At 54.4% G+C, this 13059-nt stretch overlaps 1 long non-coding RNA gene across 4 annotated transcripts; it reads right to left on the bottom strand.

Annotated features, from left to right (window-relative positions):
- Positions 1-309: 309 nt before the first annotated feature.
- LOC131516363 (uncharacterized) lies at positions 310-12857 on the bottom strand. 4 transcript variants are annotated; one of them, XR_009264029.1, is made up of 4 exons: positions 12107-12857; positions 4566-4655; positions 3406-4105; positions 310-1055 (listed from the first exon to the last, which is right to left on the bottom strand). It is a non-coding gene; the product is annotated as an uncharacterized LOC131516363 (long non-coding RNA). The 4 variants fall into 4 exon arrangements; XR_009264027.1 differs by having other exon boundaries at positions 310-801; positions 12107-12856; XR_009264026.1 differs by having other exon boundaries at positions 310-3663; positions 3958-4105; positions 12107-12842.
- Between the last annotated feature and the right edge of the window lie 202 nt (positions 12858-13059).

The raw sequence follows: 13059 nt of genomic DNA, 5'->3' as shown, positions 1-13059 counted from the left end.
GTATGTGTGTGTGTGTATATATATATGTATGTGTGTGTGTATATATATATATATATATATGTATGTATATACCTCTAAAACCCACTTTTAAGAGTACCTGGGTGGCTCAGTTGGTTAAGCATCCAACTTCAGCTTCAGCTCAGGTCATGATCTCGCAGTTTGTGGGTTCAAGCCCCACATCAGACTCTCTGCTGTCAGCATGGAGCCCGCTTCAGATCCTCTGTCCCCCTCTCTTTCTGCCCTTCCCCTGCTCACACTGTCTCTCTCTCAAAAATAAATAAACATTAAAAAAAAAACATTTTTACCATCTGTGTTTCTTTTCCAGCCATTTTTATTATTTCTTTCATTACAAGAGCATAGCTACAAGTTCGCTGTGTCAGGGAGGGGATGACCCCCACACCAGATGTCAGATGCACTAGAAAGGGTCACTGCCTGGAAGAGGCATTTGTCTGTGGCCCCAAGACCAGGCCTGCCTGATGCTCTGTGTCTGCCTCACTGCTTTCTGGAACCTTCCTGCCCAGCTAGGAATAATACCTGCTGGGGGGCCCCCAGTCTTAGCCGATGGTTCCACAACATCCCCCTCATCCCCTGGGCCTGGCTGCTTCCTCTGCCATGTGGTTCCTGGCCCCAAGCCAGCAGGGAGGCAGACCAGGGTGAGAGCAGAAGGGAGCCTCACGGTGTTAATTGCGCTAACGAATTCCTGCAGCCCCGTCTTTCCGTCTTTCCGTCACCGCTGCGGGGAGGCAGCTTTGCACTTTGCATCCTGAAGTCAAGCAGCCCCTTCCCCATGCCCTAGGTGCCCTGCACACGTGAGAAGGGTGGGAACAAAGAGGGTGTTAATGTTAAAGATAGCACCCTCTCTGTGCCGGGGTCCTTCCTAAGCACTTTTCATGGATGCTACTCATTTAAGCTTCACAACAAGGCAGGCATTATTCGGAATCCCAATGTATAGCAGATAAGCAGCCAATATATCCTGAGTCCTTACTCTGTCCAGTCTCCATCCCAGGCCAGGGACAGACTTTGCCCCAGCAGGTGGCTGCTGTCAATCATTTTCTCTGTTTGATAGAAGAGGAAACAGGCCCGGAGAGGTTAGGTAATTCAACGAAGGTCACACAGCCAGCGAGTGGCAGAGACAGGATTTGGACTCAGATGGGGCTGACTCTGAAGTCTGATGCTCCTTACCACCACCCAAAACATCCTCTCTGAGGGGCCCCCACTTAAAATCCTGTCTCAATCTTGTGGATACAGGAGGTGCCTGTAGAGACCCCGGGGCCGTCCCCTCCCCTCCAGCCTCGGGTCACACCTGCAGGGAGTCACAGGCTGCAAAGACTTGCTTCTGGCCCTGGATGCCTCGCTGCTCCAGGCTCCTGCTTGCCCCCTCCCTAGGCTGTGACCCATCCATTCTCCAAAGGCCTCCTCCATGGAGTGGCGAAAGAGCAACTTAGACTCCCCTGCTCCTGGCTTTCCTTTCCTGGCCTGGAATGTGGCAGCAGAAGTCACATGGGGGGAGGAGCCCAGTAGTGCTGCCCGGTGCTCCTGGGGTGAATGTGGCAGGAGCCAGGGCGCTGGGGGCCCAGGTTTGGCCTCTCTTGACTATCGATTTGCTGGGCTCCAAAAGGAAGGATTTTGCAGCAACAGCTCAGCACAGTGTGCATTTCTCTCTCTCTCTCTTGCTCACTCATGACTGACTCTACTGACCTCGTAGCAGCTCGAGGACCTGGGGGGCGGGGTACAGTGATGCAAAGTATTCAATAAAAAACTCCAACCCGCTGATCCCCACCCTCCTTCTTGGGTCTGACGCTTCCTGTTCTTTGACTTCCACGCTTCAATTTTCTCATCCGAAAGTGGGCATAAAAACAGAACCGGTTTCACAGAGTTCTTGTAAGGAATAAGTGAGATGATGTATGTCACATGCTTTAAAGGATAGTCCTGGCTCACGGTGAGTCCTAGAGGGATGTTGGTTATGGTCCTCATTTGTTATTATGAAGCTAATCCCCAGGGATCAGGCAACGGGGGGGGGGGGCCAACCCCTGAAGGCATGGGGTAAACCTGGAGATTGAATACAAGCATTGGGGCTTCCAGAACCTTCTTTGCCACCGACTAGCTGGGTGACCCAGGGCGAGCTGCCTGCTCCCCACCCCACCTGCTGCTCCCCGCTTTACCCCAATCCCATGCTTCAGTTTCTCACCTGCAAAATCCGGATGGTTGTAAGGATTAAATGAAATAATAAGTATAGAGTGCTTAACACAGTGCCTAGACATAAATGGTGGCTATTATCATCATTATCACTACTTACTCTCTGAGAGGTTGTCATGGGGACAGGAACAAAGAGCAAGTTTTTTTTTTCTTGGTTTGTAACTAAGGACACAGGGACCCAAAAAGTCAAAATGACTGACCTGAACTCCACCGCCGATTTCTGGCACAGCTGGGATTTAAGAACATAGTATCACCAGTCCCTCATACTAATAAACTGACTTGCTGTCTACAAACTGTCTCCAGGGGCACAGGCTTGTTTATCCTAGCCTGAGACCTGGTCATTTTGCCTCCGTTATTTTTTTTTCTTTTTTTAATGTTTATTCATTTTTGAGAGAGAGAGAGAGAGCAGGGGAGGGACAGAGAGAGACAGAGGCACAGAATCCGAAGCAGGCTCCAGGCTCTGAGCAGTCAGCACAAAGCCCAACATGGGGCTTGAACTCATGAACCGTGAGATCATGACCTGAGCCGAAGTCGGACGCTCAACCGACTGAGCCACCCAGGCTCCCCTTGCCTCTGTTTTATAAAATGGGTTTTTATTGGGGCGCCTGGGGGCTCAGTCGGTTAAGGGTCCGACCTCAGCTCAGGTCATGGTCTCACGGTTTGTGAGTTCGAGCCCCGCATCAGGCTCTCTGCTGTCAGCGCAGAGCCTGCTTGGGATCCTCTGTCTCCCACCTAAGCCCCTCCCCTCCTTGCACTCTCTCTCTCTCTCAAAAGTACATAAACAGACATTTAAAATAGATTCTTATTTTTTAGGGCAGTTTTAGGCTGACGGCAAAATAGAGCAGAAAATACAGACTGCCCGCCCACCCCTGCCCCCAAACACAGACATCGCCTTTCTATCAACGTCCTGCACAGGGCAGAGCGGGACATTTGCTACGATCCATAAACCTACACTGACACGTCATTGTCACCCAAAGTCCATAGTTTGCATCAGGGTTCCTGCCTGGTGTCGTTCAGTCTGTGGGTTTCGACAAATGCGTGATGTCCTGTGCCTACTGTTACAGGAGCTTACAGAATAGTTTCACTGTTCCAAAATCCTCTGTGCCCCGCCTATTCCTCCCATCTCCCCCTTCGCCCCTGGCAGCCTCTGATCTGTTTGCTGTCTCCATAGCTTGCCTTTTCCAGAAGGTCATGTAGCTGGAATCATACCGTATGTGGCCTTTTCGGACGGACTTCCTTCACTTCATGACATGCGCGTCAGGTTCCTCCGTGTCTTTTCCTGGCTTGAGAGCTCATTTCTTTTTAGTGCTGAATGATATTCTGTTGTCTGGATGTACTGTTGAGGGTTACCCACTCCCCTGCTGAAGGACATCTTAGTTGCTTCCAAGTTTGGGCAATTACGAACGAGGCTGTTTACCGCTATAAACACCTCGTGTGGGTGTTTGTGTCAATGTAGGTTTTCAACTCCTTTGGGTAAATGCCAAGGAGCATAATCGCTGGATCGTATGGTAAGAGTATGTTTAGTCTGGTAAGACACCGTCACCCTGTCTTCCAAAGTGGCTGTGCCACCTTGCGTTTGCACCAGCGATGAAGGAGAGTCCCTGTGTCTCCACACCCTCACCCTTGTTTGGTGCTGTCACCCTGGGGAGCTTTGCTCCCATTTTGCAGGTGGGGAGACTGAGGTGCAGAGAGGGGAAGGCTTGGCTCTGGCAGTGACAGATCGTCCTCCCCCTCTCCCTTCTCCCTGTGCCAAAAACTCACAGTGTGGGGACCGATGTGTGTTCTTCGGCTCAGGAGTCATTTTTCCGGTGGGCTCTGTGCCCTTCCCAGCAGGCTCAGGGCAGAGTGTCACCTGCAGGGAGAGGCTCCTCTGGTGGTCACCTCAGCAAGCATCTTCGCAGAGGTGATCCTGGAACACAGGGCAAAGCTGCAGGCCGGGCTGTTTCTCTCTCCTTCCATGGATGGTTGGGTGGTTATGGTAGGTACTGTCTGGCTTACACTTCCCCTGGGGAACCCCAAGTAGGAAAGTCGGGGCCCTTCCATGCTCTCCTTTCTTTGTCCCCTGGGGGACCACAGAGACTGTGGAAGACAGGCCTGTCCCAGCTAAGCAGCAGGGGAGCACAGGGAAGGATCTGTGTCCAAAAAGACAAGAGACCAATGCGGTGCGGCAGAAAGAACCCAGGTTGGAGCCACACTGACCCAGAGGCGAATCTTGCCTCCATCACTGCCTCTTGGGTTGACCTTGGGCTCCAACTCTCCGAGCCTCCATTACTTCATCTGTAAAATGGTCATAAACCCCCTCTAGGACTGTGGGTAAAGACAGATGGAGACAATGGACCTAAAGGGACCCAGCCCCTGAAACAGCTCACCTTGAAATCCTTGACCTTGGGTCTCCATGTCTGATGATGGCAGAAAACACTCATCTTCCCACCTCCAGGGGGTCCTGGCAGGATTTTGTCCTTTGGGAAGGAAGTTTGGAGGAAGACGATTAGGAATTTGAATTAGCACATGCGGCTGCGGTCGACTAAAGACCATGCTCCGGGCTGAGGAAGAGTTTGGGGATGGAGATCCTCTGCGAGCTTTTAGAGATGCAGAGTGTTCGTCCAGCCCCAGACCTACTGCACCAGAATCTACATGTTAACAAGATGCCCAGGGCGTTCATTCATGTTTGAGGAGCCCTGCCTTAACAGCAAGTTAAGGAGAAGACACCCCCAGCTAGCCTTTACCTACCCCAGCCAATCCACGAGGAACTGTTGAGCACAGAAGGCCAAGGCAGAGAGGGAGAGAAAGAGGCAGAAAACAAAACCTTCCCAGGACGGCAAAGATCTACCTAGGACAGTATTGCCCGCACCTCATGGAGTACCTTCTTCAAAACTTTTAAAATCCCCTGCTAGTTAGTACCTGAGACCAGTCAGGGCCTACAGTGCCCCCAGTGAAAGATGCCTGGGAGCCTGGCCTGGACCCCACCTGAGCCTCAGTCCCCCATTCATCTCCTTCGGGTACCCTTTCACCTTTCCCCCCAGGGCATGGGGTTGGCTAGATAACCCTCCACCAGGAGCACCGGGACTCACACTTGGGGAGCTGTCCCAGAGCCCTGTAACCAGCTCTCAACTCCAAGAGGGCGGACGGGTGGGTGGCTGGTTCCCACAATCAGGCTGGTGCTATCGTTTCTGCAGGGTGGAGGGCACGAGAGATGGCGCCACTGAAATGGGGCTGCCACACTGATGAGGAGCGATTCCCGTGCAGACTCAAGACAAGTTCAGGCCTCTGGGCTGCCATCAGTCCACTGCTGACCCTCGGGCTCGAGCCCTGTGCGTGAGTCTGTGTGATGGCTCTTGCCCATCCATGATTTGCCCATAGTGTCACCTCTGGCCGACAGCACAGCGTGACGGGGGTGTTAGCGAACGACCTTAGCCCTGGTGCCAGCCTCCGTGACCAGCCAGGGCACGTCTCCACCCCAGTGCAGTCTTCTGTGGCCTAAAGCACTTGTCATTCCCACCCTGGCATTCTGAATGGTCAACTTATGACCACAAAACGAATGATCCTTCTCGGTCTCCCACATATTGGGTAAGACTCGCATTTATGGGCATCATCAATAAAGCAGATGAAGACCCTTTGAGAAAGTCAGGGGAAGCCGCTGTTTCTGGACAACCCAACGGATGATGCAGCGTCATGACTGATGCAACTGGCATGAAAGAAACAGGAGCAGGGGGCTGCAGAGGTGAGCAGATCCATACCGTTCTGATAACGAGCAGCTTCCTAAGAACCACGGCGTTGTGAATAATAACAGCGTTCTCGTCTTTTTCTCATGGTGGAAGGTAACGGATTAACCAGGAATGACATGTTGGACAATAAAGAACAGGAAAAGAAGATGGCTCTTGGATTCTGTTAGGAATCTTCATCCGCACGGACTGGGCAATAAACAAGTAAGTTAGTTTCTTTTCTCTACGCGTGATTATAAATCTTCATTGATAAATCACCGTGCCCCACATGGGCCAAGAATCGTGCGGTGCATTTTTTTTAATGTTTATTTATTTCTGAGACAGAGAGAGACAGAGCATGAGTGGGGGAGGGGCAGAGAGAGAGAGGAAGACACAGAACCCGAAGCGGGCTCCAGGCTCCGAGCTGTCAGCACAGAGCCCGACGCAGGGCTCAAACTCACAAACTGTGAGATCATGACCTGAGCTGAAGTCGGACACTCAACCGACTGAGCCACCCAGGCGCCCCTGTGTAGTCCATTTTAAAATCAAATTGTTTATATAGACATGGATCCTCCCCCAACACACAAATTTCCACAAGGCCCCCACGCGCCAAGGGCAGCTCCTTCCGGGGGTGGAGATAAGCCTTGTTCTTGTGAACCAGAATCAGCACATCTTGCAGTGGGCAGAGACCTTGGCCACCATCTGGTCCAAAGCCTGCTCTTTACAAATGATAAGGGGCTGAAATGCAACAATGACACCTCGGGGTATTTAACATGGACGAGCTGGTGAGTGCTGGGAGCTCAGAAAAGGGAGAGGACAGAGTGTCCGGGTGACGGGGGTATCCTCGGAATGAAAGGGCTTTTTCTGCTGAGCCAACCTGGAGGAGACTGGCGCGGAACATTCCTTAGGCGGCGGTAGGGGAATCAGGCACCGAGGGGGAGAGTGAGTAGGACCTGGGGCGGGGGTGGGGGGTGGGGGTGGGGGGGTGGTGGTGCGGGCACTGTCGGGGACTCGTCTGGCTGGAGTGCATCCAGGAAGGGCGGCTGGGCTGTAAGCGGATCTCTGAGACCTGTCTCTGAGTCTCTCGAGGCCCCACCCTTGCCCTCCAAATCGAAGAGCTTCTCTCCCATGAGGCAATCTGGATACATGCCGTTCTCATTCCTGGGGGCATCTTCGGGAAAGCCAAGGGGGGCTAACCCTGGGTGGTACCTGGAGCCACTGAGTTTGCACACTGTTTCAAGCCAAAGCACGGAAATCCAAAGCCACGGCCCCTCTCTGAAGCCGTTTCAGGCCAACTCCCCTCGCCTCCTCCTGTCCCTGATGTGCCTGTAATCTTGTCTTCAGTGGAAAGATTTTAAAAGCCTCTGGCTAAGATTTTGAAGCCCAGGTTAACATTCAAGTACGTTGCCTGAGAGATGGAAATTAAACAGCCCCTTCCTCTCGGTTCTGCGTGGTTTGTAAAGCACCTTCTTACCCGTCCGCCATCAGGGCGCCCACCATACTCTATGGTGAAAATCAGTGTTTCTCAGAATCCCAGGAAGACTTATTTACACACACTGCTGGACCGCACCTCCAGAGTTTCCGCATCAGTGAGCCTGGTGTGGGACCCAAGAATCTGCGCTTATAACCAGCTCCCAGGCGAAGCTGCTGCTGGTCTGGGACCCACACTTTGAGAACCACTGATGTAGGTGTGATCAAAGTTGAGGTTCAAAAGGAACTCAAGGCTGGATATGTGGTTCCCGGGTCCCAGGTGGCTCTTTACAAGGAACCGCTCACACCCTCTGTTGGTAGTTGGGGGCATGGCAGGGTGGTTTTCCCCCTTTCTTCTTTTTTTCCCAAACATTTTTCATCTTTATCTATTTATTTCAACTAAGTTCATTTATTTATTCTGAGAGAAAGAGGGAGAGAGAGAGAGTAAGTGGGGAGGTGGCAGAGAGAGAGAGAGAGAGAGAGAGAGAGAGAGAGAACCCCGGGCAGGCTCTGCACTGTCAGCACAGAGCCAGATGCGGGGTCCGAACCCACGAACCGTGAGACGGTGACCTGAGCCCAAGTGAGACGCTTCACCAACTGAGCTACCCAGGTGCCCCAAACATTTTCCAACTTTAATAAATGTTTGCCAGTCGGTATTTCTAGAGTAGATGGGTTTCTGTAATCTCATTCTGTAAATGAGTAAACCGAGGCTTGGCGAGGCCATGGGGCTTTGGTAAGCCACATGCTCACGCGTGGCAAAGCTTGAGCTAGAACTCAGACCTCCTGATTCCTTTCCCTGCACCCCGGAGGAGTCCTAACCCACAAGCTCCTCAGGCAGATACCCTGTCCCCGGTGCTCTGTCACTGAGATCCCATAACAGTTCTCAGCGACCAGTGTTGTTATTCTTCTCCGTGTTGGAGAGGAGGAGACCGAGGTACAAGGAGGTCAAACAACTGTTCTGATCACGCGGATAGTGTGGGGAAACCAGGGTTTGAACCCAGGCATGGTGGCCCCAGAGCGCAGCCCTTAACCGCTGCACGCTATGCAAGTAGGCGGTGTTTCTGGAACACGTCTGTCTCTGGGCTGCGCGTGCAGTGTCTGCCTGTGCAAACCGTCTTCCCTCCCTGAGACTAAACGTGTCTGTGGGAAAGGCAGGCATGAGTGGGGTCTGTTGGTGCACAAGTGTGGAGAGGTCACAGACACGCAGATTCGAGGCATGGAAAGGCGGGGGCAGTGGCGACACGAGGTGGAGAGAACTCCGGAACTGAGGCAGGTAGCGGGGGAGAGAGACTGGGAAGACAATGGAAAAGAGATAGGAAGGGAGAACTGGGGACCAGGAGAATTGTATAGAGGGAAAGGGCCGAAGCGATGCGCTGGAACCACCGAGAAAAAGAGCAGTCCCTGTCCTCAAGCAGCTCCTCCTCCTCCAGGAAGCCCAACACACAAACAGGAAATGACAAAACAATGCGAAAGTGCAGAAGGAAGCTCCGGGAATATGGAAAGTGGCACAGAGGCTGGCATCTGAGCCATCACAGTCCTGGTCATAGTCCAGGGAGGCTCCCTGGAGGAGGCAGCATCGGAGGAAAGAAAGAGGAAGACTCCGATGGGCGCTGAGGGGGGAGCGATGGGCAAGCGTGTCACGGAGACAGGAAGCCTAGGGATTAAAGGGGCTGGGGTGTGCCTTGGAGGGCCCTGTTGGGGCTTCATCCTGAAGGCATCAGGGAGCCCCTGATGGATTTCAAGGAGGCAGGTCTGTGTGTGTTTCCTCAGGGAAGCCTGAGCTGCTGGGTAGAGAATGATTGGTGGGCACAAGATAGGAGGCAGGAGGATCAGTCAGGGAGGCCCAAGCAAAATAAATGGCTGCACTCGGCAGTGGTAGTGCAGATGGAGAGGAGGGGAAGGATTTGAGGGGCAGTGAGGTCTGCGGGGCCTGTCGACCGAGCACCCAACGGCAGGCGGGATGTGCCTGTAGGTCAGCGGATGGCATGAACGAGGCGGCCAGTGAGCACAGGAGGAACACCCCCTTCCTCTGGGGCTCCATGGCTTTGGAAATTCCCCTCCGTTCCCTGCTACGGTGCAGCAGGTCTGGGATGTGTCCCCACGTCCGTGGGCAAGGACCAAGCCCTTCTCACTCCATACGGTGGCACCCAACATGACGCCTGGGCAAATGAACACGCTAGTCAGGGCGGAGCCTGACTTTGAGAGACCCAGCGCCTCACTCTGGGGTGCCGGGACCGGAGCCAAGGGGTTACTAAGGCAGAAGCTAAAGGCAATGTCTTATTGGATTGGTTGAGCCGTTACCCAGCATGTCCCATGTGTCAGCCATGCCTTGTGATTAGAAAGAGAGAACACATGGTCAGAGCCCATCCAAAGAGGACAAATCTACTGAGTTCTGGCCATTATGACACAGTTTGGATCAGGCCACTGTGGAGGTCGTGTCAGGAGAGCCACCTAGAGGAGGTGCCATTTGAGCTGGGCTTTGAAAGATGAATAGGAGTCTGCCAGGCAGAGAAAGCGGGGTAGAGGCATCCGAGGCCAAGGAGAGAGCATAGTCTAAAGCATCGAGGCGCCAAAGTGTCTAGGGGAGACAAGAGCTGCTGTCACGCACTCTCATTTACTCCCCAGTTTGCAGGGCATTCCCTCAGTTTCCCTCGGCTCCCATTGCAGCTCCGTGCCTGGTCCCAGAGATCACCTTCCCATTAGACCACCGGCACCCAACTCCTTCCTCAGGCTCTGCTTTCGGGAGACTCCAAACTAAGTCTGGAGTTAGTTTGGGCTGCGGGGTGGGAGACCTGGGGCAGGAGGTATCGTGGTATAGACAACTGCACTACAGAAAACGCATTTCTGAGTATCTTCTCTGGGCCAAACCCTTGACTTGGCAAGTGGATGCAGACTTCTTTGAGAGGGTCCTCATGCTCCCAGACCTCCGTCCTGACTGGGGAGATGAGACAAGAGGGGTGAGCCACCAGCACGTGAGGGATCAGGAACGTTTTCTGTCTGCCTTTGGAGCGCGTCACATGGGTTGTGGGCAGCAGATTGATGTTCCTAATTACATTTGGCTCAAGCTGATATTAAGTATTTGTCTCATTCCCAGAGCCCACGATGCCGGCGGATGGTGGGGAAGGTGCCAAGAGGGATGCTGGGTAGCCGAGGCTAACAATCTGGGATTTTAAATATCCATGAGAGATAAAAGTGGACAAGTCACAGCCATGGGGGAAGGGTGGCTGGTGTTCTTGAGTACGTTTAATGGCTTCCAAGAAGGACTGGAGGGGCCCTGGAAAAGGTCCTGAGGTCCATCTTCCTGTCTTGAAGGCTGACCTACCCAAGACCGTGGAGACAGGGAATGCAACCCATTTCTGATGCTGGATAGCTAGATGACGGAGATGTTTTTGTGGATCTAATTTAAATTTCTTCTAATGCAGGTCAAAGGTTTATTTTGTTTGATTCGTTGTTAATGGCATTACAGATTCACCAAGCACCAACTGTTTGCGGGGGGGTGGGGGGGGTACTCAGTAAGAGGACATGCCTTCGTGCTCAGGACACTTGTCAGCTCACCGTCTCGACTGACGGCAAGCTCATGAAAACAAGACTAGGCACTCAGACCCAAAGGCAACAGGGGGAGTATGGGGGCTGGAGTTGCCAAGGGTACAGCTTCAAGCAATGTGGCCAAAGGCATGAAGTCCCACATGGAAATAGGAAGGGTGTGCACAGAGGAGCATCTGCTCCCCCAAGAGAACTGGTAAGTCATTCCAACTCCTCACCTGTGGAACCAGGACTAAGAGCTGTCCTTCCACGTCCTAGGACAAGTGTGAAGCTCAAACAAGGAAGCAGGTATGACTGCACCCCGGAAGCCACCGAGCCAAGGCACAAGGCTGTGCCTGATCTAAAAAGACTTCTGGGGCATCTGGGTGGCTCAGGTGGTTAAGCAGGGGTTCTTGATTTCAGCTTAGATCTTGATCTCAGGGTTTGTGAGAGCTGTGCTGTCAGCGCGGAGCCTGCTTGGGATTCTCTCTCTCTCTCTCTCTCTCTCTCTCTCTCTCTCCCTCTGCCCCTTTCCTGCTCAGGCGCTCGCTCTCTGTCTCTCTCAAAAATAAATAACCATTTAAAAAATTAAAAAAGAAAAAAACTTCTGTTCAAGTCCTATCTCCGTCACTGTGTAATCTTGGGCAGGTCCTCTCCCCTCTCTTGAGTCTGTTCACTCAACCAAATGAAGATGATAATTCCTTCCTCATACACTTGCATGTAGGATTACAGGAGGAAATGAAAATAAAAATATCAGGGCGATCCACAAAGCGCTCTACAGGTGCTGATTACTCTATTATTGTTGTAGTCTACTCGGTGGGCTCCTTGGAGGCAGGCAGCCGATCTCCCCTGTTCTGCCAGCACCGGCCACGGAGCAGGTCCACTTGGTCCACTGGGTCCTAGTTCATTACTTGGTACAATCGCGGTGGAGCTGGAAGCCAGCACTTCCGGGCTTGCAGAGAGAGAAGGGTGCGCGAAGATCCCTCCCGCCTCCGTCTCCGTGTCCACTAACCCCTCCTCTCCGGGAGTCTCAGCGGTTCAGTATCTGCCAAACCTGTTCTGCTCAGGTGCTCGGGAGGGGGGCCTCCCTTCCAGTGGTTGTCCCTGAAGTCCATCAGCAGCTCCAGGGCATGGTGTGACCCAGGTCAGGATGAGCGCACCACGCAGGTCGCGCCTATGTTCCCCCAGAGCAGCGCTGCACCCAAGCGTGGACTCACCTAGGGCAGGGTTCGTCCAACCTCGAGAAGACAGCTTTTATAACATGGGGTTCCGTGGAGACCTCGTGGCGACGTGGAAAGAGCGGGCGCCAGGAGAAGCGCCTGGAGCCAAGTATGGCCGTGTGCCCTTGTCTAAGTCACTTCCCAGTCTGGTCCTGAGTTTCCTCCTCTGTGAAACTGGCTGCAATTCCCTCTGGGCTGGCCAATCGCTGCGGGACTTAGGTTCAAAAGACTGCTAGCGCGGCCCCCTCCCGCGACCCTGCGCGGGTCCGGCGAGGCCTGCGGCCGCCACGCCCCTCTCCGCTGCCGCGCGGCAGTCTCGGCCGGGGCGGACGTCGCCAACCTCCAGGGGGCGAGCCCGCGGGCTTCTCGGCCCACGCGGCGCCTCGGTCGTCTGGCGTGTGACTTCAGCAGCGTCCCCGGGCCAACGGGGCCCTCGAGCGCCGGGGTGGCCGCGCGCGCCAGCAGCCAGCAGGTGCCAGGGCCCGGCCTCTCCCGGACGCGTGGCGTCCGCGGGCGCGAAGGGGTTAAGGCCGCGGGGCCGGGGCGCCAGGCCCGGGCTCCGGGAGCGGCGGTGCCCGGCGGCGGGCTAGCAAGCCCCAGGCGCAGGGCAGGGCAGCGGGCGGGCGTGCGCTTCCTCCTCCTCCTCCTCTTCCTCCTCCTCCTCCTCCTCTTCGTCGTCCTCCTCCTCCCTCCGCCTCCTCCTTTGTAGCGAGTTCCCGGCCCCTCTTCCTCCCCCCGCCCCCCAGCCTGGGCCCTCTCCCCCTCTCCCTTTCTTCCTGCCTCGCCTTCCTGCGGCGAAGGAGGCTCATCTATTATAAATGCACATTCGGGGCTGACATCAGCGGCGAGCGGCGGGCGAGCGCCGACGAGCGGTCCCTGCGCGCTGCCCGCCCGGAGCGCGGCCCCAGGCTCAGCGGAGCCGCCCGCGGGGCGCGGGGAGCGCGCCCAGA

This window comes from Neofelis nebulosa, chromosome 7 (assembly GCF_028018385.1).
Source record: "Neofelis nebulosa isolate mNeoNeb1 chromosome 7, mNeoNeb1.pri, whole genome shotgun sequence".
In the NCBI taxonomy this organism is placed as follows: domain Eukaryota; kingdom Metazoa; phylum Chordata; class Mammalia; order Carnivora; family Felidae; genus Neofelis; species Neofelis nebulosa.
The sequence above is the reverse complement of the archived record's forward strand: the minus strand, read 5'-3'. Positions and strand labels throughout refer to the sequence as shown.